Source organism: Sitophilus oryzae, unplaced genomic scaffold (assembly GCF_002938485.1).
Source record: "Sitophilus oryzae breed Bouriz unplaced genomic scaffold, Soryzae_2.0 scaffold_942_pilon_pilon, whole genome shotgun sequence".
In the NCBI taxonomy this organism is placed as follows: domain Eukaryota; kingdom Metazoa; phylum Arthropoda; class Insecta; order Coleoptera; family Curculionidae; genus Sitophilus; species Sitophilus oryzae.
Genome location: NW_022147575.1, coordinates 1329060 through 1356089, shown reverse-complemented (window position 1 = coordinate 1356089; position 27030 = coordinate 1329060). Strand labels below are relative to the sequence as shown.

General features: G+C 34.0%; 1 protein-coding gene across 5 annotated transcripts in view; it reads right to left on the bottom strand.

Moving 5' to 3' along the window:
* Window positions 1–25519, bottom strand: part of LOC115890988 (teneurin-m) — a 572779-nt gene extending 547260 nt beyond the window's left edge. For all 5 annotated transcript variants that reach the window (XM_030911367.1, XM_030911368.1, XM_030911371.1 and 2 more), the window contains exon 1: window positions 25306–25519. The gene's annotated coding sequence lies outside the window, so the exon portion shown is untranslated. The remainder of the gene's footprint in view (window positions 1–25305) is intronic.
* Between the last annotated feature and the right edge of the window lie 1511 nt (window positions 25520–27030).

The following is a 27030-nucleotide window of genomic DNA, read 5'->3' as shown; positions in this document are numbered from 1 at the left end:
TCGATTCCATATTCTACAACCGCCAACTACAGGAAAAAGTAAAAGAGCAGCAGTCTAAACTTTATGTTGCGTTCATCGACCTAACAAAAGCCTTCGACTTTGTGAACAGAGATGCACTTTGGGCAATTATGAAAAAATTCGGAGTACCCAACAAATTTCTTACAGTGTGTAAAAGCCTCCATAACAACAAGTCAAGAGTGTCACCTGTCTTAGCGCCTCTCCTACTCAACATATTCATGGCAGCGCTCTCCATTATAGTGGACAGCAAACTGCAGGAGAGAGGTTTGGGCATTAGATACAGATACGACGCGCAACGGCGCGGCGCGGCGCGGCGGAGCACAAAAACGAAACTTGCAGTGTACCGAGCAATAATAATTCCCACCATGTTATATGGAAGCGAAACCTGGAAGAAAATTATAATAATTAAAAAAAAATTAAGATTTTAACCTCCTGTAACTACGAAACAAAGCAGAATCGGACCCATGTTAGTATGGAAAATAAATCTTAAATGAAAGTGAGGAATCTCCTCAGGAGAGATGGCACATGTTTTTTGAAACGCCCTGTATTTGACTGCCTATTAAGGTTTATGCATTAGAGCATGTTATTAAAGGAAATACTCAATGCACCTAAGTCTCTTTTAATTCATGCGTGATTCCTTATGTTTCGAACTTAAAGACCCCCATACCTATCAGACGCCCTCATATTCTTACAGAGTGTATCGTGTTTCGTGGCTGTCGAGCCCCTTTTACCATCAAGTCGAATTCTCTTCACAATTTAATAGCAAGGCGTAATTCAAAGCGACCGGCTCTGAGACCAGATATTGTTTTAAACTTGTGTCGTCTTTTGTGGTCTGCCACGGCAACCCTATGCCTCTTTGTCTCGCTTTAAGACGGTCCGGTGACTAATGCTTAAGAAACAGGTTCGGTTAGTAGGAAGATCCAACGGTTTTTGGCTTGGGAATGAGATAGTTTTGGTCTCATCCTCATACAAGTAATAAAAATAGACAAACTTTGCCGTACGAAATGAAGGTACCTAGTATACCCCTATAACTTTTTTATTTGATCAAATAAAAAAACGAGATTTGGTATGTTAGTAAATGACATAAATTAGGATTGATTCACGTATTCAATTCTTTTCGGCCATTTCCTGTTTCACCGAAAATGACTACAACTTTTGATTTTTAAATAACACCCTCGGTTTTTTTTTAGCTTATTCTATAAAAAATGACATTCTGTATAGAATGACATATCCTATGTCAGCTTTTGACGTTTTTGCCTAAAACAAAATTGAATTTTAAATGTCAATCTAGAGTGCCATGGCTGTGTTAAAAACATTAATTTTTAATCAAGGAGCCTTGGAAAAATAGATTTGATCGTCTAATGTTATTGGTGTCTTGTCCTGGCCGGTTAAAAGATGCCCAAATCGTATTTTTAATATCTCAATTTCTTCAAATGGAACGAGGGTGGCTCATTAGCATATTTGGAAAATGTTTTTTCGAAAAATTTGGTATCATACACTTGGTATTTCGAGTAAAACTGTCGTTATGAATCGATTGTTGTAATTTCAAATAAACCATATTCGAAAAGAGTCTCATTTTCTATCGAATAAAACAACAAAACACCGAGGGTACCATTTAACAATCAAAAGTTGAAGTCATTTCCGGTGAAACAGGAAGTGACAGAAATCAATTGAATACGTTAATCAATCCTAATTTATGTCATATATTAATATACCAAATCTCAATTTTTTATCTGAAAAAATAAAAAAGTTATAGGGGGTGAGCTACTTTTGAGACGCACCCATACGTATACAAACTATACAGTGTGAGTCTTAAATAAGTGCAAATATATTCAGGACTGGTAAATCTCGATAAAAGAAACATATTTTCCCTTTACCGATTTTCAAATAAGTCCAAAATAACCAAAATAATTTACTTTGAAAATTTAAAAAAATATATTTTTCGCTAAAATTTTGAGAACCACTGGATCTTTTCTGGATTTTCTTTCTTGTAAATTTAATCTAATACCTAGGTTGCCATATTATGAAGTTTTTATGTTTTTTAAGTAAACATTTTTTCAAAAAATTCGAAATTTATAAAAAAAAATCGCGAAAAAACCTCAACCTCAGAAAGACAGAGAACATGCAACGACGAGACAATAGAAAAGACGAGTAAAATCTAGACTGTCTGGGCTCTCTGTCTTTGGGTCTATAAACTGCGGCAGGTGCAAAGAGGACAGAAACAATCGGTAATCATGTTCGTGCCTTTTTAAAATAAATTCATTTTACATAAATACCTGTGAATAAGTTTGTAAATAGTTCTTTAAGTGTTTTATCGTAATTGTTTTGTTACTATAGAACTAATATATAGAACTAACGATTGAGATGATAGAAGATAATTTTAAATCCCTCAAAAATCGAAAGAGCCCAGGTCCTAATGAAATCACGAACGAAATGCTCAAATACGGCGGACCCAACCTGCAGAAAGAAATATTAGCATTTTTTCAGAACATAATTAGTAAACAGAAAATACCCGCCGAATGGAAGAACAGCACAACGATACCCATATTTAAAAAAGGTCAAAAACAGTCCCAGAAAACTATCGCGGAATAACATTATTAGACAGCACCTTAAAAGCATTCACTAAGACAATACTACAGGAAATCAGTAAAACTATACAAATTAGAGACGAACAACAAGGATTCCCAAAAACCGCTCGACTATTGACGCAATATTCATTATTAGACAAATCGTTGAAAAGTCCCTGGAACTTAATAAGCCAGCGTATATGTGTTTTGTAGATATGACAAAAGCTTTCGATAGAGTACGCCTGACAGATATATTGCAGATTCTAGAAACAAAAGGACTAAACCCGAGACTAATCAACTTAATATATGACATCAACACCAACTGCAAAACAGCAATAAAAGTTCAACATCTGTTTACTAACGAGATACTCATCCAAACAGGAATAAGACAAGGTGACTCCCTCAGCCCATTTATATTTAACTTAATCATGGATCAAATAATAGAAAATCTACCAAAAACGGCAGGTTACAAAATGGGAAACACCTTCTTCCACGTTGTATGCTACGCTGATGATGCAGTACTCATTGCAGATACAGAGGACAATCTTCAGAGACTACTACATGCGTTTAATCTAAAGGCCAAACAATTAAACATGATAATCAACACCGAAAAAACAAAATGCCTGGTAACATCCAAGGAGGCGGTAAGGTGCAAACTGGAAGTGGACTCAAAACTGATCGAACAAGTGAATCACTTTCAGTATCTAGGGGTTGGAATATCAAGTTATGGCAACCTGCAGAAAGAAGTTAGAGAACACACTATGAAGGCGTCTCGCATTTCGGGCTGTTTAAATGACATCGTCTGGAGGAACAAGTATCTCAACACAGAGAGCAAGATTAGAATATATAAAGCCGCGATAAGACCAGTCATCACGTACGCAGCCGAAACAAGACCAGACACGGCCAAAACAATGCAAATGATGAGAACAACAGAAATGAAGGTGCTGAGAAGCATACACGGAAAAACACTACATGATAGAGCGAGAAACGAGATATTAGAGAGTGGAGCAAAATCCAGGATATAGGAAGATGGGTTAGACAAAGGAGAAGGCACTGGAACAAACACGTAAGAAGAATGGACGACAACAGACTAGCAAAAAAAGCGCAACAAAACAACCCAATTGGAAAAAGGTCGCAAGGAAGGCCGCCAAAACGGTGGAGAGAATGCTGGACATCGTCCTCCGGGGAAGACTTGTTAGGATTGAACAGGCGATAGCCTACCTATATGGGCAACCATAATAGAAAGAAAGAAGAAGAAGAAGAAGTTTTGTTACTTAATGTAAAACAAATTGTTTAAATAAATTAGACTTCAACATCCACACGGAACAATACACATCGTCAACTGACAAACCTCGCTCCAAAATAATAACATAGAGATCGATAATGAAGAAGCCACTGAAGCGAGGATTTAAATTAACCGCAAACAGGCGTAATTTTAAATTAATACCAGTCTGTGGTCAGTCAGTCACTCCATTCCGCTTTTTAATACTATATTAGGCTCTTTCCAATGAAATACCTAATAACTTTTTCTTCGATATAAAACATGATAAAAATATACCTAATATTACAACAGTAGCACCAGATAATGTCTTAACCGTCTTTTAGGTCAAAACATTTAAACTTTTAAAGTTTTCCATTTAAATAACATGTAAAAAAATCTTTTTCCATTAAAAGTACTATAACTTAGAAACAGTTTAAGATAAAAAAAATACATCACGGATTCTTGTAAAGCATAAAATTTCCTAAAAGAAGTATCTGAGAGTAATCTAGTTTCTTTTTACTAAATATGACATTTTTTAATCATGCAATAAACACTAAAACTGACTGATTTTTTTCACTTTTCAAAGATTTCAGCTATATGAATTACGGAACTGAAGAAAATTACTCTCAGATAGATATTTTAGTAAATTTTATGTTCTACAACAATCTGCCATCTAAAATTTCATCATTTCATCATCATAAACCGTTTCAAAGTTATGGTACTATTAATGGAAAAATATTTTTTTACGTGTTACTTATATGTAAAACTTTGAATGTTCACTGACACACAAGTGAGATAAAATTCCTGCCTTCCGGGGATATATTTTTCTCGGTTATTACCTTTGAATAAGAAGACTAAGGAAGGAGCATATCAAAAATCTTAGGTACACCGCGATGGGCCTCAAATATGGCCGACTTAAATACCGGTTTATCAGTGCCGTTCTAATTTTATTTAATATAATAGCTCCCGTATATAGCGTTTGACGCCTTGGGAGTAGCAAGGTACAGCTTGCTATACTAGAGCCGTTCGGTATACAAGGAAGGTAATGTGGCTAGCACAACGCTTCAACCGCCTATTATTACCTCAGGATTGTGAATCCCAAGTACTCATTTAAGGCTGAGTCGACCTAGGTACCCAAACTATTTTTATTTTAATAAAAATAGTCGGCTGATGAAATGCCGGGTGTGGGAATCGAACCCACACCTTGAGATTGGTAGACGAGAGCCTGTACCTCTACGCCACCGGGCACCTCTAATTTTATTTAAAAAATGTAAAACTAAGATGTAGGGTAGACGTGGGGTAGACTTAATAATTTGTTATTTTTTTATTTTACGTTGTGAATAAATGTTGGTAGTTATTAAAATTGTTATAAAAATATGTAATTCTAATAAAAATAGATAAGTTATAATAAGTATTTATTAACACAAACATCCGATACGCTACTGAAGCAGGTAAGTTAAATTAACGTGTCAAAATTCTTTGACATCTGATCTTTGACAAGTAGTAAATAAAAGCTAAAATGCAAGAAAATATATAATTTAGTTAATTTAAGTGAATTTCATAAATGATCGGTTTACTACACGTATGTATATTATATAGTCACTTACTAGAGAAAAGTTGTTCCATTATTTCACTCAATTTTTGCCGAGATCTACCGCACGCTACACAACCAACTATTTTAGAGTTTTTTTCGATAAATCGCGATAATGTCACTGTTAATTTAAGTTCTGCCACAATTTCCATCTAGATTTACTACCTTTATACAACTATCAATAGTAGAATAAATAATAAATAACATAAAATAAGCTCCGTAAAGACTGACAAATCCACAAAATTTCAAATCAAATTCAAATGTGTCAAATGAATCGTCAAACAGAACTGTCAAGGATCCCCACCCTAGAGAGCTTTTTCCGCCCACCTGAATTCATGGATAGCATTATGCTCCTTCCTTAGTCTTCTTATTCAAAGGTTATTACGTTAATTTTAACCCATAAACTCCATAGATTAGTTTTTTGGCTCACCCTAATAGGCATCAAACTTATTTTAGAGCTGAAGCAAATTCCTGCCCACCCGACAGGTTCAGATGTAGATTTTGCGCTGGAAAGGACGAATTCCTTAGCAAAAATAATAAAAATATTACCTCTAATTTTGTATTGTGCCAGTCAGTGCTTCAATAATGAGATCTACTTGTGAAAAATGCTTTGGATGATGCCTTGCAGTTTCATAGATGAACTCCGGTGCAATTAGATTTTCAGCTTCAGTTAAATTTTCGTCGCACTTACTTGCCGGTTTTTCCAGAATTGCACATATTTTCTTGTTTTACGACCTAGCAACGAATGAATCTGAGTCTTTGCTACATAATAACTCTAACTTTGCTACATAATAACATAATACTCTGTTTTTTTTTCTCAGGTAAGATTTCGACAGACGATGACGGAAGAAAAGCAGATGACGTCCCATACCAATCTATTTATTTTACTAAAAAAGTTTCTAATAATTTTTAAGTTATCTATGGATGGGTTTAAATATAAATCCGTCATGCGTCGTGTCTTGTTGTTTTTAACCAGTTTTATTGGTTTATTTAAAAAATGACAGATCGTATTTCAATTTTATTGGTTTGACGGAACGATGAACGACAAACGGACGCCGATGCGTATGAACTCGCCTTTAGATTTTTGTCATTTTTGACGCTTGTCAAAGTCTTGCCAAATTCTAGGTTATAATTTTGTGTCAACTTTTGTTAAATACCCTGCGTTTTGGAATATGATGCATTTTGATTCGTATTATTACGTGTGTTTTGTGTCTTTTGAAGTCAAGTGGAGGAAAAATCGAGTGAAAATTAACTGTAGACCCAGAGCACAGTTTATGGTTAATACTCGCTGCCAGGGCAGAAAGTCTTATACACCAATGAAGTTGCTATCGATAAAGTTTGTATACCATTTCGTCGTAGATAAGTGCATCTCGTATATGGTAGAAGGATCAAACTAAACACATACTAAAAACTGGAGTAGCTGTAAAATATCGACATCACACGATAGGTAAATAATGGATTTTAGTACTGCAGAAAAATAATGTCAAAAGGTATACTGGTTTAAAAAAATTAAGATTAAACTTAATTAATCAACCTTTAAGGTAAAGTAAACGCCACGAATGTTTGGGAGTGATTCATCGCTTGATGAAGTTAGAATCGACACGCGCGCTATCATTTTTACATTAAAAACGTAAATTTTTACCGCAGACGTAGGTTTTTAAAGGCCCGGTTTAATCATCTGCCTGCGCTCCTCCTTATTCTAAAATGTTAGCGTGATTGACAAAGACGATACTATATCGCGTTTCTTTGATTGATTCGTTTTTGTGCGTCAGTCCATTGGTGTGCTTACAGTGCGACCAATGGGGCATTCCAGTTTATATTTATAACCAAATATATGTTTTGACAAGACTTTGACAGTTAAAACAACAAATTACAACAGATTATATATTGATTATTATATGACTTGAAACACCACGGCACTGGAATTAAGTTTTATGTGACCTTGAACAGATTAGTTCACATGGTAGCGACCGATGAATCACTCCCAAACATTCGTGGCGTTTACTATATAAAATTTGGTAGGTATTATTATTAATAAAATAGTTTATTTTATTTACCTATGTTGTTTTATTTATTCCTGTGGAATATTACAAATTTGTATTTGTACATAAGTTATATTGATAAATATAATCATAAATGCGGGTAGTTTCATAAAGCTTGAAAGTAAATAATAGTTCTTTTTTATATTTTTTTGGTATGTAGTGTCTTGTTCTTGTTTGTTTTGTATTAACACATGCCGTTTTTATTAAATAAAATAACTCAATTACATTTTTTCAGTTTTATACAGTTTTTTTCACAATATTTTGAAGTAATCACTTGTCATCTTGTCAATCAAATTTTAAATATATCCTGCTATGCGTTCCAGTTGTACCAACTTATTTCTTTGTAAAATAAAATAAACTACTTTGAAATTAAAATGACAGACACATCTATCACTGTCAAGGATCTTCTCGTTGGACAGACTATAGACCTTATTTCAAAAAAGCAGGTAAAAACTTTTGAGATTTTTGGCTAACCGTTAGCTTGAAAAATCGTTATCCACTTAGAGATTGGCTCAAACAAGTCATAAGTTGCTTGTATTTGTACCCAAAATTAATTTCAAAGCAGAAGTAAGTAAATAAATGCCTTTATTGTCAAAAAAATTTACGATTTGTAGACAAAGGTAAAGTAAACAAACAAAGTAAACAAACAAACAAAAGAGAATACAAAACATTATACAAATTATATTGTCAGTCTTATTGTTTAAAATAAACATTTATAAATGTTTACAATGTCAAAGAGAGGCTTACTGTGTGTGGTGAAAGAACATTAGAAGTATCTGGGCTCATCATTATCAACTGCTAAGCTTTTTAATGAGAGTTTAGTGTCCAAAAAGCTTTTTTGATAAGAAACAAAGCAGTCCCATCTTGTTTTCACCAAAAAAAGGAAAAGAGTAGAGTAAGAAAAAAGTAAAATTCCCAATGTATCGATCGTGCGGTATTATTACGTAATATTACCAAAATTACCGGTAGGTAATATTACCCTACATCACTAGATATGAATGAAAATGTTTCTTAGTTACTAATAAATAACGCTTTATTGTGCAAAAGGCCAAAATAGCTTCATCGACAAAGCATTTACAAAACAAACAAAAGCACAAAAAATATACAAATAATAATTTTTTTTTACTGACTTTTCTTTTCTGACCTTTGGCCAGTGTGTGAGATGATCAAAAATTTAAAATTCAAAATTGTTCATTTATTATATTCATCATGATTAAACATCAACAAAAAAAGGGCTCTCTCCAGTAAGTATGATTTCAGAGCTTTGCGAAATGCGGGAAAGAATGAAAGCGACTTGATATTCAAAGGCAGATGATTGTACATTTTTTTGGCATTGTACAGTATTGAGCCCTTAACTAGTTCTGAGCTCGGGGTTGGCAGAGTTGAGATGGTATTTTAGGAATAGCAGATATGTGCTTGCGGATTAAGCAAACGGATTCAAAAATGAATAAAGAAGGAAGAGTCAGTATTTTGAAATTTTTAAAGAAATTCTGGCAGTGAGTTCTACTGTTCAGTTCCAATAAATATTAAACTGCTCTCTTTTGAAGTTTAAAAATACGATCAAATTTTGTTGCGCAGCAAGTACCCCAGAATGGAAGGGCATAACGAAGATGTGACTCATGCTCTGAGCTAAATATATCTCGTCTAAGGATTTATCCAATATAATCCCCAGAATTCATAAACGAAGATTATGTCACGCAAGACACATAGAAAAGACAAAGACCGCGGGCAAAAAAATGATAAATATAGAGCTAAAGTAAGTGCCAAGGACTGCTCGGCGTTAGATTTATTCCTCTAGCTAAAGCAATAAGGCCACCAGGCCAGGACCGGGCTCGCCTGCTGAAAATGGGGCCCCTCCTCTCTGATAAATGGAAGCGGTATTATTTTCAAACACTGACAGGTTCGTGATAAAGTGACGTGGCTGGGTTAAAAAAGACGTGGAAAATATGGGAAAATATGCTTTGTTTTAGATGGTTTTAATATACAGGGTGGTCCGAAGTGTATTGCGGAAACTTTGGCAGCATATTCTGTAAATAAAAATAAGTAAAAAAATTCGTATAAACGTATATCCCAAAATGTTTAGTTTCGGAGATACAGGGTGTAGAGAAGTTTCATTTTTATTTCGATCTTTTCCAAATAATTTCTGAAATAGAGTTAATATTTGGATGAAAATTGGTGTCTAGGAGTGTTTTGACATAAGAAACTTTATTTTGACGTCTATATGACTCCTACTTGTAGAGGGCGCCACCTACATATTTTTAACTGGTTTGAAGAGTAATAACCTTTCGTCCATATCTGTATATAACTAATAGGTAAAAAAATATACATTTACGACGTTTTTTACGTAAAAAAGGTCTCTTGGTAAAAATCGCTACGAGTAATGGTTCTCGAGATATTTGAAATCGAAATTATCAATACCTGACATCATTGTCATAAATTAAACATGTTGACTAAATAGTTATTAGACTGAAATCATAAACTTGAAATGTTTTTGTGCTAAAAGTCCAACAGAAACAGTTTTATCATCATTTTTTCGAAAAAAAAAATTAGGATTAATTTAAAAAAAATAAAAAGTTCCTAAATTTATCATTTTAGTTTTAATAACTAATTATAACTATAATAACTTTTAATAACTATTCAACGTGTTTATTTTTGGTCAATAATGACATGTATTGACTATTTCCATTCTAAATATCTTGAGAACGGTTGCTTGTATCGATTTTTACCAGGAGATATTTTTTAAGTAAAAAGTCACGGAAATGTATATTTTTTCACGATTTGGTATATCTATCGACATACCAAATTTCATCTAAATCGGACGATTTTTTCTAAGCTGTAGGCTGCCCTTACCACTTTTCCTCTAGCCTGTTGTGTCGCGTGTCGCGTCACAGCCTTGAATTTTTAATCCCAGCGCGAGTAAAGAACTTTCAATTCAAAAATAACCCGTCACTCTCAAGACCTATAAAATAAATGGTAGAAAATAAATAACTAACAGAAATCGAATGAGACCATATTATAAAAAATCTGGAGCCTATAAATGTCCAAGTTAATCAGAAGGGAATTTTTGTTCCAGAAAATGTCTGGACCGTGAAACATGTGTCTCTTAATCCGCAGTTAAAACGACTATAAATCTGCGCTGTTCGCCGTTGCAGTTAGCTCGGTCGGATAAAAACGCGTTTCTCTTTGATGTGCCAAAGGATCGGGTTTGGACAAAACGAGTATTCATTTTAGCTTTATTTTGTCGGTTGTCGTTTGTGTACTCACAGCGGTAAATAATATTTAGTAAGGCTACATTTTTAGATAATATTTTGAGGAGAAATAAAAACACCTCTAATACCGCGCTGCAGCAAGGCCTTTATCTAAGGACCTAGCTCTAAAACCAAAAAAAGAACTGCTAATCCTTAAAATGCGGATTACAACAAGCCTCTTGACAGGGCACTTGGCTATCAAGTGTTACCTGAACAAGCTCAACCTGTATCAAAGAAGTATTTGCTGCAGACTCGTGATAAAGATCCTAAAACAGTGGAGCACAAAATATGTCACTGCGGGGCTCTGGATCGCACACGACACTTTTCATTTGGGAAAGCTAGGCTAGAACCGGAGGAACTATGCTCCCAACCTATCAAGGACCTGCATAAGTTAGTGCAGGGCACAGGGATAGGAGAATGGGTGCAGATATAGAAAGAGGACAAACACAATAGGCGTCACAGGTCACAGTGTTTCCGGCAGAGAACGGCTCCTTTGTTTCTGGAGAAAAAAAATACCGCGCTGGCAGGTCTTGCTATTTACGCTGGCAAGGCTCGGTATTTACGTGTGTGGAAGTGAATCTCGTAGGGATATTACTAAGTCGGAGTGAGAAAAATGCGACGGTGTGCTGTTGCGGCGTTGACACATTTATCGGAGAAACAGATGCGAGTTTTCCTGGTCGAAAGACGCTTACTTATTTCTAAAAGTTTTTTTCGGAAAAACAACTAGACAATATCATTAGATAACTTTCTGGGCATCTGAAATCGAGTTATAAGAATATCATTATGGTTTCATTTTTTTTATAATAACAAAACCTCAATAATCGGGATAATTTGAAAATTCAACTTTTTATAATACTTACATAAAACGCTACAACTCAAGAACCATTTTAGATATTGAAACTTTCTTTTTTTTATTTTGAAGTGCGGATCTTAGATAGAAACTTTAAATGACAAAAATTTGAGAGGCTTCTTTTTTTAAATTCAAAAAAATTAAAAAACGCTTCCATCAACTTTTAGTACATGGTAATTTTCAGCAATCGTATAACTTTTTTGTTTGTAAAGATTTTCACATACTGTCAGGGAAGAAAATATAGTAGAAACATTAAGAACATTTTCAAAAAAAGTCTAAAAAAACTAAATAAAAACCATTTATTATTATTATTATTATCTTGGTTGCTTAAGAATGGTTCGACTGAGTACATAAATATAAGAGATACCAAGTTAACTTCTAGTTACGTCATCAAGGGCACGATTAATAAATTCATTGTTACCAACAATGGACATATTTCTAGTTTTGTATTACGAGTTTTTAATTTAAGTGAATTTTGTTGTATATCTACCTTAAGTTTAAAGGTACATTCAAGCTGAGAGCGTCGAGCGTTGCGTCGAGTTTAAAAAAAACTTTTTTTAAAAACTCGACCAGCGACGCCAAACGCGACGCTGTCTGCCTGAACGGTCTAATTTAAGTTAAGTGAATTGATTCCATTTCGACATGCGGACGCGACGCAAACGCGACGCGACGCTCGACGCTCTCAGCCTGAATGTACCTTAAATTGTTTTACTTACCGTCGAAAATTCCTCTTTTTAGTACCCCTTTTAGTGCAAAGTGTACAAGATGCCGAAGCAGCTTAACGGCCGTTGCAAAAAACTCGTCACAACCTTATTAGAATATTTTGAACGGGAAAGCGGTAGTAATAACCCTTTATGTCCCTTAAGTGCTGTTAAGAAGGAGAGTTTCCTTGATGTAAATAATAACTGTTTATATATTTAAAATTAATACATTTTTGTTTCATAAAATATTTTGATTAAAAGAAAATATGTAAATACATATTTACATTTGATAAATTCTTTTTTCGACTGGATTTTAGACGGAAATACGCTTTTGCACGCAGGCTATTTGCAAGTTTGCACACTTTGATGTGGTGCCGGCACTACTACTCTACTAACATCTAGGTATTATAACACATCTAACTACCTATATATATATATATATATATCTTTTAGATTTCTGTTTGACTCGCAAAATCTTCAAGATATTTTAAAGAAAATTACATAAAATGATATAATAAAAGACATTTTCCAAATTTCTGTTAATTTTTGCTAAATTATACAAAATTCGTCTTCAAAAAATGTTCTATTACATCATTTAGAGAGACGATGTTTGTTTTAGGGATTAAAATCGCTAAATAAACAAGTTTATTCTGAGAGGAGGCGGAAAAGGAGTTTGCCGGCTGGCTGTTTCTGCTAACGAACTTCCTTCTCCTAATCTTATTAGCGAACGCCTAAATTGATTAAATCCGTCTTCTCTGCGCGAAAAGTGAGCGAGACGCTGCAGACTGTTGGACAAACATCGCCATTCCAGTCTGCTGTCGTGCCGCTATGTACGTCTAGATCCTTCCAGAACCGTTGAATTATCAAAATTGCTATCGTGTTCCCCGTGTCCTGGGTTAGCTGCACGAAAATCGAAAGACAAGATGTCGTAGGAAAATCGATACCTTTCTTCTCAATCATAGTTTCATTTAATTTCTGAAATAAATCTCTGATATTGACATAGTATAAGGAAACTAGTAGCTTTACTCCTTGTCAAATCCTTTGTTCTTTTTCTGCCACTTTATATGACCTTGTTCTCGCGTCCCGTGACCACTGACGTACCTGTATAGTCGTGGTCTATAACTAGGCAAAGTATAGTAGTGGCACTCGACATAGTTTCACAGAGATGTATTTAGGAAAATATGAGTTACACAATGTTGTTACATAATAAAATAAAATAAAAAAAAATTAAATTAACTTTCCTATTAAAAGCGACGTCGTTGGATCCGAGTCGGTAAATCCAACGATCTGTCGACGTACAAAATACAACGTTGGCTTGCACGACGTACCTATACTTGAACTAGCCCGACGTCTACCCGTTGTCCGAATAGGATACGTCTCATTGATAATCCCTAAAGTAACGTCCAATTATATTTTGTTGTATTTTATGTTCACATTTTTAACCTAATTTACGTATCTCTATTTACGTCCGTAAATACAACCCATTAAGTAGCATTTGCGGCCTAATAAACATCATGAACATAACCTAATAAAAAGTTTTTGTAAACAAACTTAATTTTTTTATTATGCCTAAAAAGGCATTTAGACATTCATCTACAAACAGATAAACAGTGTAAAAACAGAAAGAGGTCGAGGCTTTTGCAAAATAATAATAGTAGTAGTGATGTCTTCCCTCCACCCACGAATGCTTTTTATCCGGAAGAGATGCTGCATTACACTGGTGCATCTTAATTTCATTTTTTAGCTTAGGAAACCAGCAGACCCCATCCTCCTCCTACATGTGAGGTACTGGTTCCAATTCTTTTAAATTTGGTATATACTATCTTAAAAGAGTGGCTGCCCATTCTTTTAAAGAGAAAACAAAAACTAAAATATAGTTGCACAAATCTACAAATCACTGATACGCAAAGTGAGGTTACGTGGCCTACGTTGGAATTATATACGTCATAATACGATTGCCGGTCGTCCGGTTTGATGACTTCGGTCGTGTGAGACGACTAATGTTGGAGACCCGGTCGGAATTGGTATATTGGTAGTTCATATTAAGTCGGACACAGAAATCCGCCATTCTTAACAGGTATCCGATTGTCAGCCATTTTAAAATCGTTTTTTGTTTTTAAAATTTATATTCACATTCCGATTTCTAGTAGAATAATATTGATAAGGTTGAGTTTGGGGTGAACCACAGTACAGTTTTATGATTAAACCAGCTAGAAAATAAAATAAATATTTTGCGAGTTACTTTTTTATAGATATTTTTATTTCATAAATCTACCTACTTTTGAAGGCGCTCGTTGTTTTCCGGAGTATTTTAATCAGATATATAAAAAAAGTGACTTCCGTTGACAAAACTGATGTCTGGATTAATGATTCAGAATTATTATAATATGAAATTAGGTAGGCACTTATAGTTCTATTCGAGGAGTGATTATGAATCCATTTGTAATTAGGTAGTTTGGTTAGGTTTTTATGTATTCTTGGTAGCGAATATGAAACCAAACGTAGCGTAAGTGCTTAGCGACGAATTTTAAGTAACTAAAATCCAACGTAATATGACGTTGGTAATTGGTAGAATTACATTCCCTATTAGGTCAGATACCGACGTCGAGGCGACCCGAATCTGTATTCCCCATTTAGGTGCAAATAAGGGTCGTCAGGCGGTCGAACCGACGTTGGTACTCGACGTCGGGTTTATTGAACGCGACGTATACCCGACGTTAAATAACGTCCAAATGCTACTTGGGTGATTTGTATTGGTTAGGTGATTTTCATAAGATAACTAATACATTGAACAACGCATTGTACTAAATAACAAAATAACATATTTAAACTTCAATAATTGCTAATAAACATTACAGAAATTTGAAAAGAGAAAAGAAGCAAGAACAATCAGAAGTAGCATCCCTACTTTCTCACGTAATAAAAGAATAATTTTTTAGTTATTGTTACCAAGTCCCGAAGGTACCGAAAGAACCGGGAATTAATAATTTCGAGTCCCGGTTCTTTGATATCTCAAAAGAACCGGGAATTTCCGGTTATGAACCCTAGTTACCATATTATTAAGAAATTATGTTTTTTAACTAAAAACTAAAAAAAAATCTCCAGATTTTTTTTTCAAAAAAAATTGCGCAGAAAAATCCTCATATATCTGGGGTTAAAATATACTACCTCTAAAAATATTTGCACTTATTTAAGACTCACCCTGTATAGGGCGTTTCATGGTTGTAGTTATGGTACGTTATAGCACAGATAACTATGTGTTATCTGTGGTTGGTTATAGCATTTCCGGAACCGGAGCTGTTTTTCGGAACCGGTAATTGCGGTACCATGCCTTTAAGGAACCGGGATTTTCAGTTTTTTTCGGTACTTTCGATACTAGCAAATATTTGTTCAATGATGGTGCAGTTCGTTAAACAACAAAAGGGATGGTTGTCAAAAGTACAATCGATAAAAAATGGAGGTTTAAATCAAAATAATATCAAATTATTAAGTATATAGTAATCAGTCATGAGAAAATAAACCTGAACACAAACATGATCACAAATGACTCTCAAAAAAAAACCCAAATCACAATTTTTGAATTATTAATACAACCAATAGCAGCACACAGAGGCACTCATTTTTGTCAATTCGTCTCTGTGCTGGGACGCTCGAACCTCGCAGGTCGACGGACGGAAGTCAACTGAAACGCTCTGCAATCTGCCGATATTCGACAGATTGTAAAAACTGGCAGAAAATATTTGGGAGAGTGCAACTACTCTTTTCCTTCTACTATGATATTAACTTAAGAGTATATTTTACTAGTCTGTAAAAGTAGCAAAATAAGCGTTCGGCATGTAACGTTGTATATACAACTGGCTAAGTATTTTTACACAAATGAAGAAGGAAATTAAAGATAAAGGTTTATACTATATCCTTCTTGTAGCACATTTTTTTAGACAACTTCTTTATTTTTAAGATTTTGATGGTCAAACATCAACAAAATATTCCTTTTAATTGGACTAAATTTTCTCGAAAATAAAGACTCGAAAATAAAATTCCGTTACAATACGGAAATATATTGAAGTTTTGTGATTACAGTGATATATAATTTATATGGTTTTGTAACAAATTGCTCGCTATTTTATAGTAAATGCTAAAGCTCTGCAAATCCTAATCAAACCTTAATCAAAGCACGTGTGTTTGGAATTTTGGGTGTGGCTTAACACGACAGGATCGGGCTAAGCCTTAGGCAAATTTCTGAAATATAATATATATATTTCGTTCGGTCACCAGTGCCGTAAATAGGGCAGTGCCACCGGTGCCCAGGCACAGGACGTAGACTCTGGGGGGCGCAAGAATGGCAGAACTAGATTTAAAAGAGATGTTTCCCAATGTAGTAGTCGCTATAAAGATTTTTTTGACAATACCAGTGACTGTAGCTTCCTGCAAAAGATCATTCAGTAAGCTCAAATTAATAAAATCTTACTTGCGCTCGATGATTGACCAAGAAAGATTACCGGCCTAGCGATTTTCTCAATTCAACGCGACATAGGACGGTGTCTGTCGTATGAAAAGGGTTTCAACGATTTCGCAATGAAGAAAGCGCGAAAAGTAAATCTTTAAAAAAGTTTATGACTTGCCTTAATAAATCTTTACTTTCTGAACTCATTAATTTGTAGTCTTATTCATTTGTGTATTGTGTAGTTGTGAATAATCTTGCAAATATTTTCCAATAAAAGTTTTTTCACCAATTCATTCTTAAACGCAATTTATATTATGCTACCTTCCTTCCTTATTCAAAAATTCTACCATACCAAGTACTTAAAATTAAATTAATTTACAGTTTACTGAAACTTCGCAGGGTGTTATTTTATTATAGAAGTATGAAGACCATAGTGGCAGTGGCGTAGCTACCTAGGGGCTAGGCGGGGCAGTGCCCCGGGGCCCTCAAGCTCAGGGGGCCCTCAAATCCTTACCAGAAATCTCGATCGAACTGAACTTTCGGAAATTTCTCCCATTTTCAAAATAAATATGACAGGTTGCAACCCCATCACTTTAATCATGACAACTCAGTTGAGAGAAATTCAAAAGTTATATGGGGAATTCCCCTAAATTCTTTCTGTAGGTTGGCAGTGTTGTCAATTTGACGGATAGTGATATGTGCGAAGCAAAATAAAACACTAAATCACCACAATACACCAAAACACTTTTACACTGGACGCGTTTCGTTAACCATGTTAGCATCATCAGCAGATGATTATAAACTGACTTTGATGAATTAGCTGCTGATCACCGATTTCCAAACCGAGAAAAAATATTTAAAATTGAGATTTTCAATAATGTACTAGACACAGTAATATCTCAATTAGATACACGTTTTATTGGTATGAGTGCAGTCTGTCATAAATTCGATTTTTTAATACCAACATTTTTATTACATGTTGATGAACTTTATTACAAAAGTGTGACGAATTCCAAAGAAAATACTCAGATATAATAGGCCCTAGTTTTTCACTTCAATTTACTAATATTTACCACCTAGTTTTACCTCAACTAACTCAAGCATGGACTGTTCACCAATTATGTAAGGAAATAATCAGCAAATATGGAGTGCTAGAATGCGACCTAACGGAAGTATTTACAGTCTTTACAATTCCTGTCACTTCTGCAGCCGCTGAAAGGTCATTTAGCAAATTAAAAATAATAAAAAATTATTTAAGAAATAATATGGGCCAAACTCGACTCCGACATTTATCGCTAATAGCAATTGAAAACAAAACCGCATCAAGCCTGGATTTAAACGAAGTCATTGATACTTTTGCGAAAACTAAAGCTAGGAAAAAATTGTTATTTAGTCAGTTGGTAGGCCTGACCTTTATACAGGGTTGTTCACCACATACGACACGGAGTATTGTAGCTAAACGATTAGATTTTTACAAATTGTAAGTTTTGGGTTCGTTGAAGGACTATTAGAGCTACAATTTAAAAATATTTTTACAGATACAGAGTGTCCCAAATAAATAAAAAATATCAAAGTTGTATTTTTTTAAATGGAACATCCTGCATATTATTGCATTTTTAGTTTCTACGATTAAAATAAAGGTAAATTTGATTAAGGTTTATTACACTTAAACCTTACCGTTTTTGAAATATTTTCAATTTTGTAAAATTGCAGTATAAATTTTAAGGCTTCATTTCTCCGAGGCTATCAAAGTTTTTAATACTAAATATTTACTGAAGTTTGTTTATTGATCAGTTATTGTGCTGCAATAATAAAAATTATACTACCTTATACAGAGTGTCTAAAAATTTATTTTAAATAATTACTAGCTTTAAACGGCAATAACTTGTTTAATTTAAATGGAATACCCTGTATATTTTATGAGAATCATATGTATAATTTAATTGTCTATCAAATTGTATTATACCACTTTTTACCTATCCCTTCAAGTTTTCGTAGAAAATGCATTTTCTTATAATTTAGACCTCATTTATCAATATACCCATGGAATATTGACATTTTAGATTGTTTTTAAAACAACAAATGTACAAAATGTACAGGATTACTAGCCTGTATTATCGTTTTTAGTAAAACGATGATATTACTAGCCCATTATACCACCAGTATTTCCGCCCAAATACTAACTAATTACATACTTAATTGTGTTCGTTAATAAATTATTCTAAATAAATGTGGATTTGAATCAGAAATCAATATAATAATAAGTTATGAAGATGAACGTCTCTGTTGTTATAAATAAGCATTTGTCAAAAAATGAAATATCATTTTTAAGGTGTTAGTTTTTTTACCACACTGTTTATACACATAAATAATTCAGTTTTTTAGTATTTGGAGCAATTATTATTAATCAACGCAAACAGTCAATTAATGTAGTTTGAATACTGGAATCATATTAATTGGTCCTCTTTAACAAATATTTAAACAGTTTTTTTTATTTTTTTAGTACAATAAACGAACTATATTGACAATATTAGTATCAGTACTCTTTAAAAATTTGGTACATCTTTAAAAATAATCTAAAATGTCAGTATTCTATGGGTATATTATTGATAAATGAGTTCTAAATTACAAGAAAATGCATTTTCTACGGAAGCTTGAAGAGATAGGTAAAAAATGGTATAATACAATTTGATAGACAATTAAATTGTGCATCTGATTCTCATAAAATATATAGGGTGTTCCATTTAAATTAAACAAGTTATTGCCGTTTAAAGCTAATAATTATTTAAAATAAATATTTAGACACTCTGTATAAGGTAATAAAATTTTTATTATTGCAACACAATAACTGATCAATAAATAAACATCAGTAAATATTTAGTATTAAAAACTTTGATACCCTCGGAGAAATGAAGCCTTAAAATTTATACTGCAATTTTACAAAATTGAAAATATTTCAAAAACGGTAAGGTTTAAGTGTAATAAACCTTAATCAAATTTACCTTTATTTTAATCGTAGAAACTAAAAATGCAATAATATACAGGGTGTTCCATTTAAAAAAAATACAACTTTGATATTTTTTATTTATTTGGGACACTCTGTATCTTGTAAAAATATTTTTAAATTGTAGCTCTAATAGCCCTTCAACGAACCCAAAACATACAATTTGTAAAAATCTAATCGTTTAGCTACAATATTCCGTGTCGTATGTGGTGAACAACCCTGTATAATAAACCCTTGAATCTTCTCTATTTCGTTTTATTAGCCAAACCTACACCAAGTATTAATTGTAATTTATGTTGTTGCTGTTTAATATTTTTATTACCTGCCCTGCAGTGCACAAAAAGAGCTTAAGTAGTTTAGCATTTTTAAAGTATTTGTATACTTATTTCATATTTTTATTTGATAAAACCTAATCAGTTTACATAGCAGTGAAGCCCCATTTTTTAATTTGCCCCAGGGTCCTTGGTTACCTAGCTACGCCACTGCATAGTGGCCCACAACTTAAACCATAAGCAGCATCTTTTAGTGACTGTGACACAGTGGGTGGTATGATAGAATAGGCGAAGGGTCCACTTAAAATCAAATGGCTCGCGTTTGTCAAATGACATTGTTTGCCCACATCATTTCTTTAAAAAAGTAGATATTTTTTTTCCAAAATATTCGATAATTGGTCCACCAACCTCAAGTTCTTTGTGCTTTATTTTATCACCCTGAATGAAATAAAGTATGCCTATACATAGCATTGCTCTAGGGTACCTATAATATCTAATAAAAACAAGGGCGCAGTTATAGAAGCTCGCACAGGGCGCAGAAAAGGCTATTTACGGCACTGTCGGTCAAACACCCGCTTTACCCAATCCCTGAGAGTGACCTAGGCAACGCAACTCTCTCCTGAAAAAGAGAGTTTGAGAAGAAAGAAGAAGTCAATATTTTACACACAAACGATACAGTATTACTATATTTATTTTCAATGCCCATTTTTAAAATTCCCTTTATTTCAATACACTGAATAATAGAAGCATATTAATAATTATTCCAACAAATTGAAAAATACTAAAAATAAGGTGTATTATTCTCTTCCATTCTCGCTGAATCTTTTTTAATGAAAACAAAGTAGGTATTGATAACTAGTAATGAAAATGTCACATTTAATCAGATTAGTTTTTAGTAAAAACGCAGTGATATGCGTACATGCATAATGAAGCTGTTTACCCATTTTCTGTAGTTTATTAATATGAGGCCGTGAGTAAGTGTTTTTATTTTTAAACTCGAATAAACACATTTTACTTCATACATAGTTACTATTAAATTCTTCCCAACGTAATTATTATAATCTAACTATTTTTAATAATATAGCTATTTAATGAAATACTTAGAGAGTTTAAAGAAATACTAAAACGAGTGTATGTAATCGGGAGATTAATGTATTTAACAGAGATTGATATTTAAAATATAATTCTAACTAGCTTGACAAATAATGTCTTCTCCCGGCCGAAATGAACAATCTCTGACATTCAACTGTTTCCAAAGCCTACTACTCCGCTACTCGCAAACATCAGCGGACACGGGGTGCAGGCACGGCGTGAAAATGACTGCCTATCATAAGAATCATAGGCGTCGATAACATGTACTTAAATAATCCTCAAGCAATAGAATAAAAAAAATGGTCACAAGTGCGAGTCGGACTCGCGCACGAAGTGTTCCGTACCATTCATTATCTATACATTAGACACTTTATTATTATAAACTTTTTTTCCGATTTAGCTGAAATTGTGAATGCGCGTATAAGTAATTTAAAAAAAATGAAGAAACGCATGACTAAAAATTGTATCAACCAATAATAAATATGTAAAACGTAAAAATAAATATGTAAAAATATGTAAAAATTAAAAACAAAACATTAAAAGAAAGTCACCTTGACTAGGATTCGAACCTGCCTTACTACGGCTCCAACGTCATAGCAGCGTAAAGTCCTAACGCTTTAACCACGCGGCCACCGAGAACTTGAAAGATTCTATGTAAAATTCTTACTTAAAAGATAATGTTTAGTGAAAGTACTTTTTTATTTATAAACATTTATTTAATTCCTTTTTTAGTATTTGCTCTTATCGCGGCAACATAGATACATCTGTGAAAATTTGAACTGTCTAGCTATAACAGTTCATAAGATAGACCTTTGTGACGGACGGACGGACGGACGGACGGACAGTGAAGTCTTAGTAATAGGGTTTCCGTTTTTACCCTTTGGGTACGGAACCCTAAAAAAGCATTTCAAGTGTTACATATCAAATTACAGTCGGAATCTTCGGTGGGTTGCATTTATAATGAGAGTCTTGTGTCATCAGGCTTTTAGAAATAGAGTGTAACAACCAGGTTTTCGTTTGGATTCAATGCAGCAGTGTTTGACAAAAAAATATTTTGTAGGTCTTCTTCCAGCGGAGAAAATCCCCGGAATTCTTTTGAAGAACAGAAGCAAAAATATGTAATAATTTTATATCAAATTCAAATCATCAATTGGGGCTAATTCGTAAACTTCTTTCACTACATATGAGTCACGTTCGCTAGTTATTTTAACATGAAATTAAAATGTCTAGCCCTGGTTTACATGAATAAACAATGTTCATTGTTTAAACTAAAGCGGTGTGTTTGTTTCTTTTAGAGCACTCCGAAACGTGTTAACATAAATTCTTACTACAAAGCCACGACTGTTTCGAACAGTTTGTTTTAGCTAGTACGCTAATCGATGATGTAAAGCTTATAGAATTATTGTTATTGCTACTAAAAATTAAAAACCATTTCCTGTGACCGATTCTGTGTGCGGCTGTGACATAGAAATAATTTTGCAATCATCCTTTGGTTCTATGGTGTATTCAGAAAAAGTAAAAATTATTAAAGAAGGATCTCCAACGCATATTTTGAATATTAGTACTAAATTATAATCGTGTATTCGTCATTTTAGTCAAAATGTTTATAAAATTATATTGTGTATATAAAAAATATTGGAAATTTAACCCTTTGGAGGTCGAGCCCGGACTTAAGGATGATTCACAGTACACCGGACCGTGTCCGAGCCGGGCACGTTCTGTGAAGTAGACACCGAGCCACGTCCGAGCCTTCTGTTTATGTAACACCGAGTTGATAACGGGGCTCGTATTAGTTCTGAGTATATTATAAAACACAGACCCATAGACACACGAAGATTTAATACGAACAATGCCAAAGTTCTAACTTCTTCATTATATCCTTTAATTGTCCAGTTTTATGCATTCCCTATCATCAAATACTGCTGTAAAATTCACTACCTACTACAGACATGATAAAAAGTGTACTTTGTTTATATCATGACTGCAGATTGCAGTCGGGGCACCAGGAAAAGTACATACATGCTTTCCGCAACGTGGCGGGAACAAAGCGGATCCGAGAAAAAAATGTACACCGACATTTCTGGGACAGGGCACGGACGAGTTCCGGCGAAGCTCGGATTGTGCTCGGCCTGGCATGAATGTATATGTGTAAATAACACTTGACAATGTTTGGCCGTGTCTTCACCGACGCACGGCTCGGACCCGTCACGGTATAGCGTGAATCATCCTTTACAGTCCACTGTTACATACCTGTTTTTCCCCGTGTTATCATATTATTTTATGTCTTTACACCACTAGGAACGCTTAAGTCTTCTTGAATTTAGCATGCGGACACAGAGTCCGCGCGCGACCTTTCGTGTAAAAAATAAAGACATGACCAAATAATTTCGAACACTCTCAAAGGGAAACTTTCATAAATATAAAATTAAACTAAAAAGACAATTGATATGTGATTTCCATTTCAAAATATTTGTGTTGAAAAATTAATCAACTAACCTAAACAAACAATTCCACAATGAGTGCTTTTTTGAGCCGGAATATTTTAAGTCTAAAATAGTCCCGATTTTAATCCAAAAGTCCCGCGTCCCCACGCAAAGCCCTAATGTCCCGATTTTTATTTGTTTAATAGTTACATTTTTATTAAAGAATAAAATTGTAAAATTTATTGATAAAAATACTTTCATGTTTATTAAATTTCTTGAATATAAAAACAATTCTCTTCCACGAATTAATTAAAATCTTAGAAATTTTAGAATTAAAACAAGTAGATATTGATACTGTTTAATGAATATTCGATAAAAAAAAACTTGCGAAAAGGAAATTTGCCAAAAAGGATATAAAAATTATAAATAAAAAAATAAAGTATTTTTAAAACCATAGTAAATTATATGCCTTCGTTCTTTAGGGTTATTTATATATTTTTACGTATGATGTTGAAGTAGACAAACGGCTAGAATTAGATGTTTAGTTAAGCTCATTAGAACGGCACTTCAAATCTCATTTAATTTTAATATATGGCATATAAGAATTTTTGGATTTTATTAAAAAAGAAAAGGTTCTTATTATTACAGCAACCAAACAAATAAAAAATATTCATTACAGTTGGGGGTTGAAACCTTTGGTGTTACAGCAAAATAAAATACTGCAATACACCAAAACACTTTGGTTTGGACGCTCGTTTCGCTAATTATAAATTTGAAGCTAACCATCAGTTTTCATTATCTGGTGATGACGCTAAGCTGGCTAACAAAACGCGCGTCCAGTGCTAAAAGTAAAGTGTTTAATGGCAATTACCGCACTTGTAAGGGTTAATGCCTTTTTATGATTGTGTATACTAAGTATGTTATATTTTTTTCCATAACAACTGTTAAAATTGCCTTATATCTATCAAAAATAGTAGATAAAATAGTATTTTAACTGCAAGGATAGATTAAATGATACTTTAACAGCGAGGATAGGTTAAAAACTTCATTTCTTCTCGCACGTTTTTTAATTGCTTTCATTTTTGAAAATTGTTGTGTTCCTTTTCATTCAAGTTATTCGGGATTTAAATGGAAGTAGTTTGGATATGGCAACTCAGCCAACTGTTGGTAATTTACTTATTTCGTTTTAACCCATTTCTGGCTCCAATTCAACCAGCAATCGACACGAAAGAGAATTAAAAAATATTGACTCAAAACTAACAACTAAAGGGACAGCTTTATTTATTTGTCAAATTACATAGAAACCAACGGGAATCCAGCACAATATTTTTCTACTTGTAATAAATTTCTTGACATAATAATTTCTATGAATATGTTTTATACACGACGATAAAATACCATAAAAGTGTTTTGGTGTATTGTGAGGAATTAGTGTTTCATTTTGCCAAAAAAAAATTATTCATTTAAAAAATAATTAAATAAACTAATAAATTCAATTATACAGATTAGACAGCTGAAACTTTTGATTTTGTTTAGGTTTTGTTCTAGTTGTTTTAGATTTAATTGATTGCTTATTAATTTTGTTCTCAACGTAATTTTTTTATAAATATCGAATAGTTTTTTTTAAGTTAACGCAAAAAGGCATAAAATATTGTTTCAAAATCCGATGGGTACATGAAAATTTAAATTTTACATTTAAGAAAAAAGGTTGCCCCAGCTGCAGTGAGGTCCCGATCTTTTAAATAAAAGGTGGCAACCCTGAAACTAACAACGAAATAATTTTGATATTTACCCAATAAAACTACTTCTTAAAGTTAATCCACTAATCTCTCTGGCACTAAATGAACATACAAACACTAGAACGACCAGGAAAAAACAGTGTTAGTACAATACACTGCGCGATACACGCATCCGAACACAGGAAACTTCTATTAAAATTCCATCGGTCATTACGCGCTGTAAATATTCAATTTGCCGCCACGCAACGTTCGGAAACGATCGACTCCCACCCGCGACAACAGCCCAACTGACGGCCGAAAGTCGCTGCGCCAAGCTGCGAGCTTTTCGATGATCCTACTCCGGATTTAGGACGAAGATGGCTACTACGCTCCTGAGTCCCGGTCGGTCCCGATTCCTATCCCGATTCACCCGAACTCTGGCCGATTCCGTCCCCTGCCCTTCGCCCCGCTCCACCGAGCCGGCTATGGCGACCCTCTTCAATCGAAAGATCCATATTTGGCGGCGCGGCTATATGGGGGTTAGGGGATAAGGGATGGTGGTTGAAATCGGAGACAGTGGTGTGCCGAGGGGGACTTGAAGTGTAATCTTTTACGAATATTCTTAATTTAATATGCTTAGAGGTGGGAATACTAGTTCCTCGGGAGGAACAAGGGGGGAATACTAGTTCCTTAGTTCTAGTTCCTCCAGAGGAATAGTTCCTTGAACTAGGTCTTTAGTTCGCAATAGTTCCCGACTAACATTGATATTCCCATTGCTTGCTAATGGGTTTCGTTGACAGTCAGAATTATTCACAGTAGTGATGGGAATACCGGTTCCACATGAGTCGCGTTACAATAGCGACCGTTCCAGTAAAACACCGCGATTTTGTAACCGAAGTGTCGACTTCCAAAGTATCGCGGTCCTAGCTTATGCAGTATTATTGGCATTAGTAGCTACCTACTCCCAACGAGTGTTATAATGTAACTTTTATCCGCCACTCATTTTCCAAATATCGAGTTTATACTTGTGTATAGCCTGTCTATTTCATTTTTAGAAAAAAGATGACAGTCCTTATTATTTTCCTTCAATCTTTGTTCAAATAAAATCATTGGTTCATATTTACGTATATTGCAATATAATACATATTTAATGTTAAAATCAAAAACAAAGTCCAAACGACTGTCAAAAAAATTCTTTATTGGTGACCCGTTTCGGCAATTCCAGCCATCATCAGACCTTAAAAATAGATATAAACAATAAAACTTATAAAAATAAATAAAAGCAAATAACAATTTTATATTATTTTATTTGCTTTTACGTTTCATCTTTCAAACAATACTATTTTATGCCATGCTTAGTACATACCAAAAATATAGCTATTTCGAAAGTAACGTAGCGACAGGAGCACTAACGCCAGTAGTAACCGACCAAATCGCGACAGGCGAAAAAGAAACCCTAGAAGCGCTCCAGCGCCTGCTGGAACGAAGTACGTCGCGTCCGAGGTCGAGCGTCGATAAACACTCCCACAGCAGTTATCAGTTACACATAACATACCAGTACAGGTGGATGACACTTCTTATGGGAGAACTGGAAATGGTTGAAAACTTGACTACAAGCGATTTTCTAGGAATCTTCTTTACCGATAAATTATTGACAAGAGTGACAGATAAAACCTTGACATTCTTTCAGTATAACTGTTCAGCTCTTTTTCTTTCTAAAGTGTGCGTTGAAAGGAGACAAAAACAATTTTTGCAACCCATAAATTGTTATTCGAACACCACTTTTCTCCTTGTCGGGT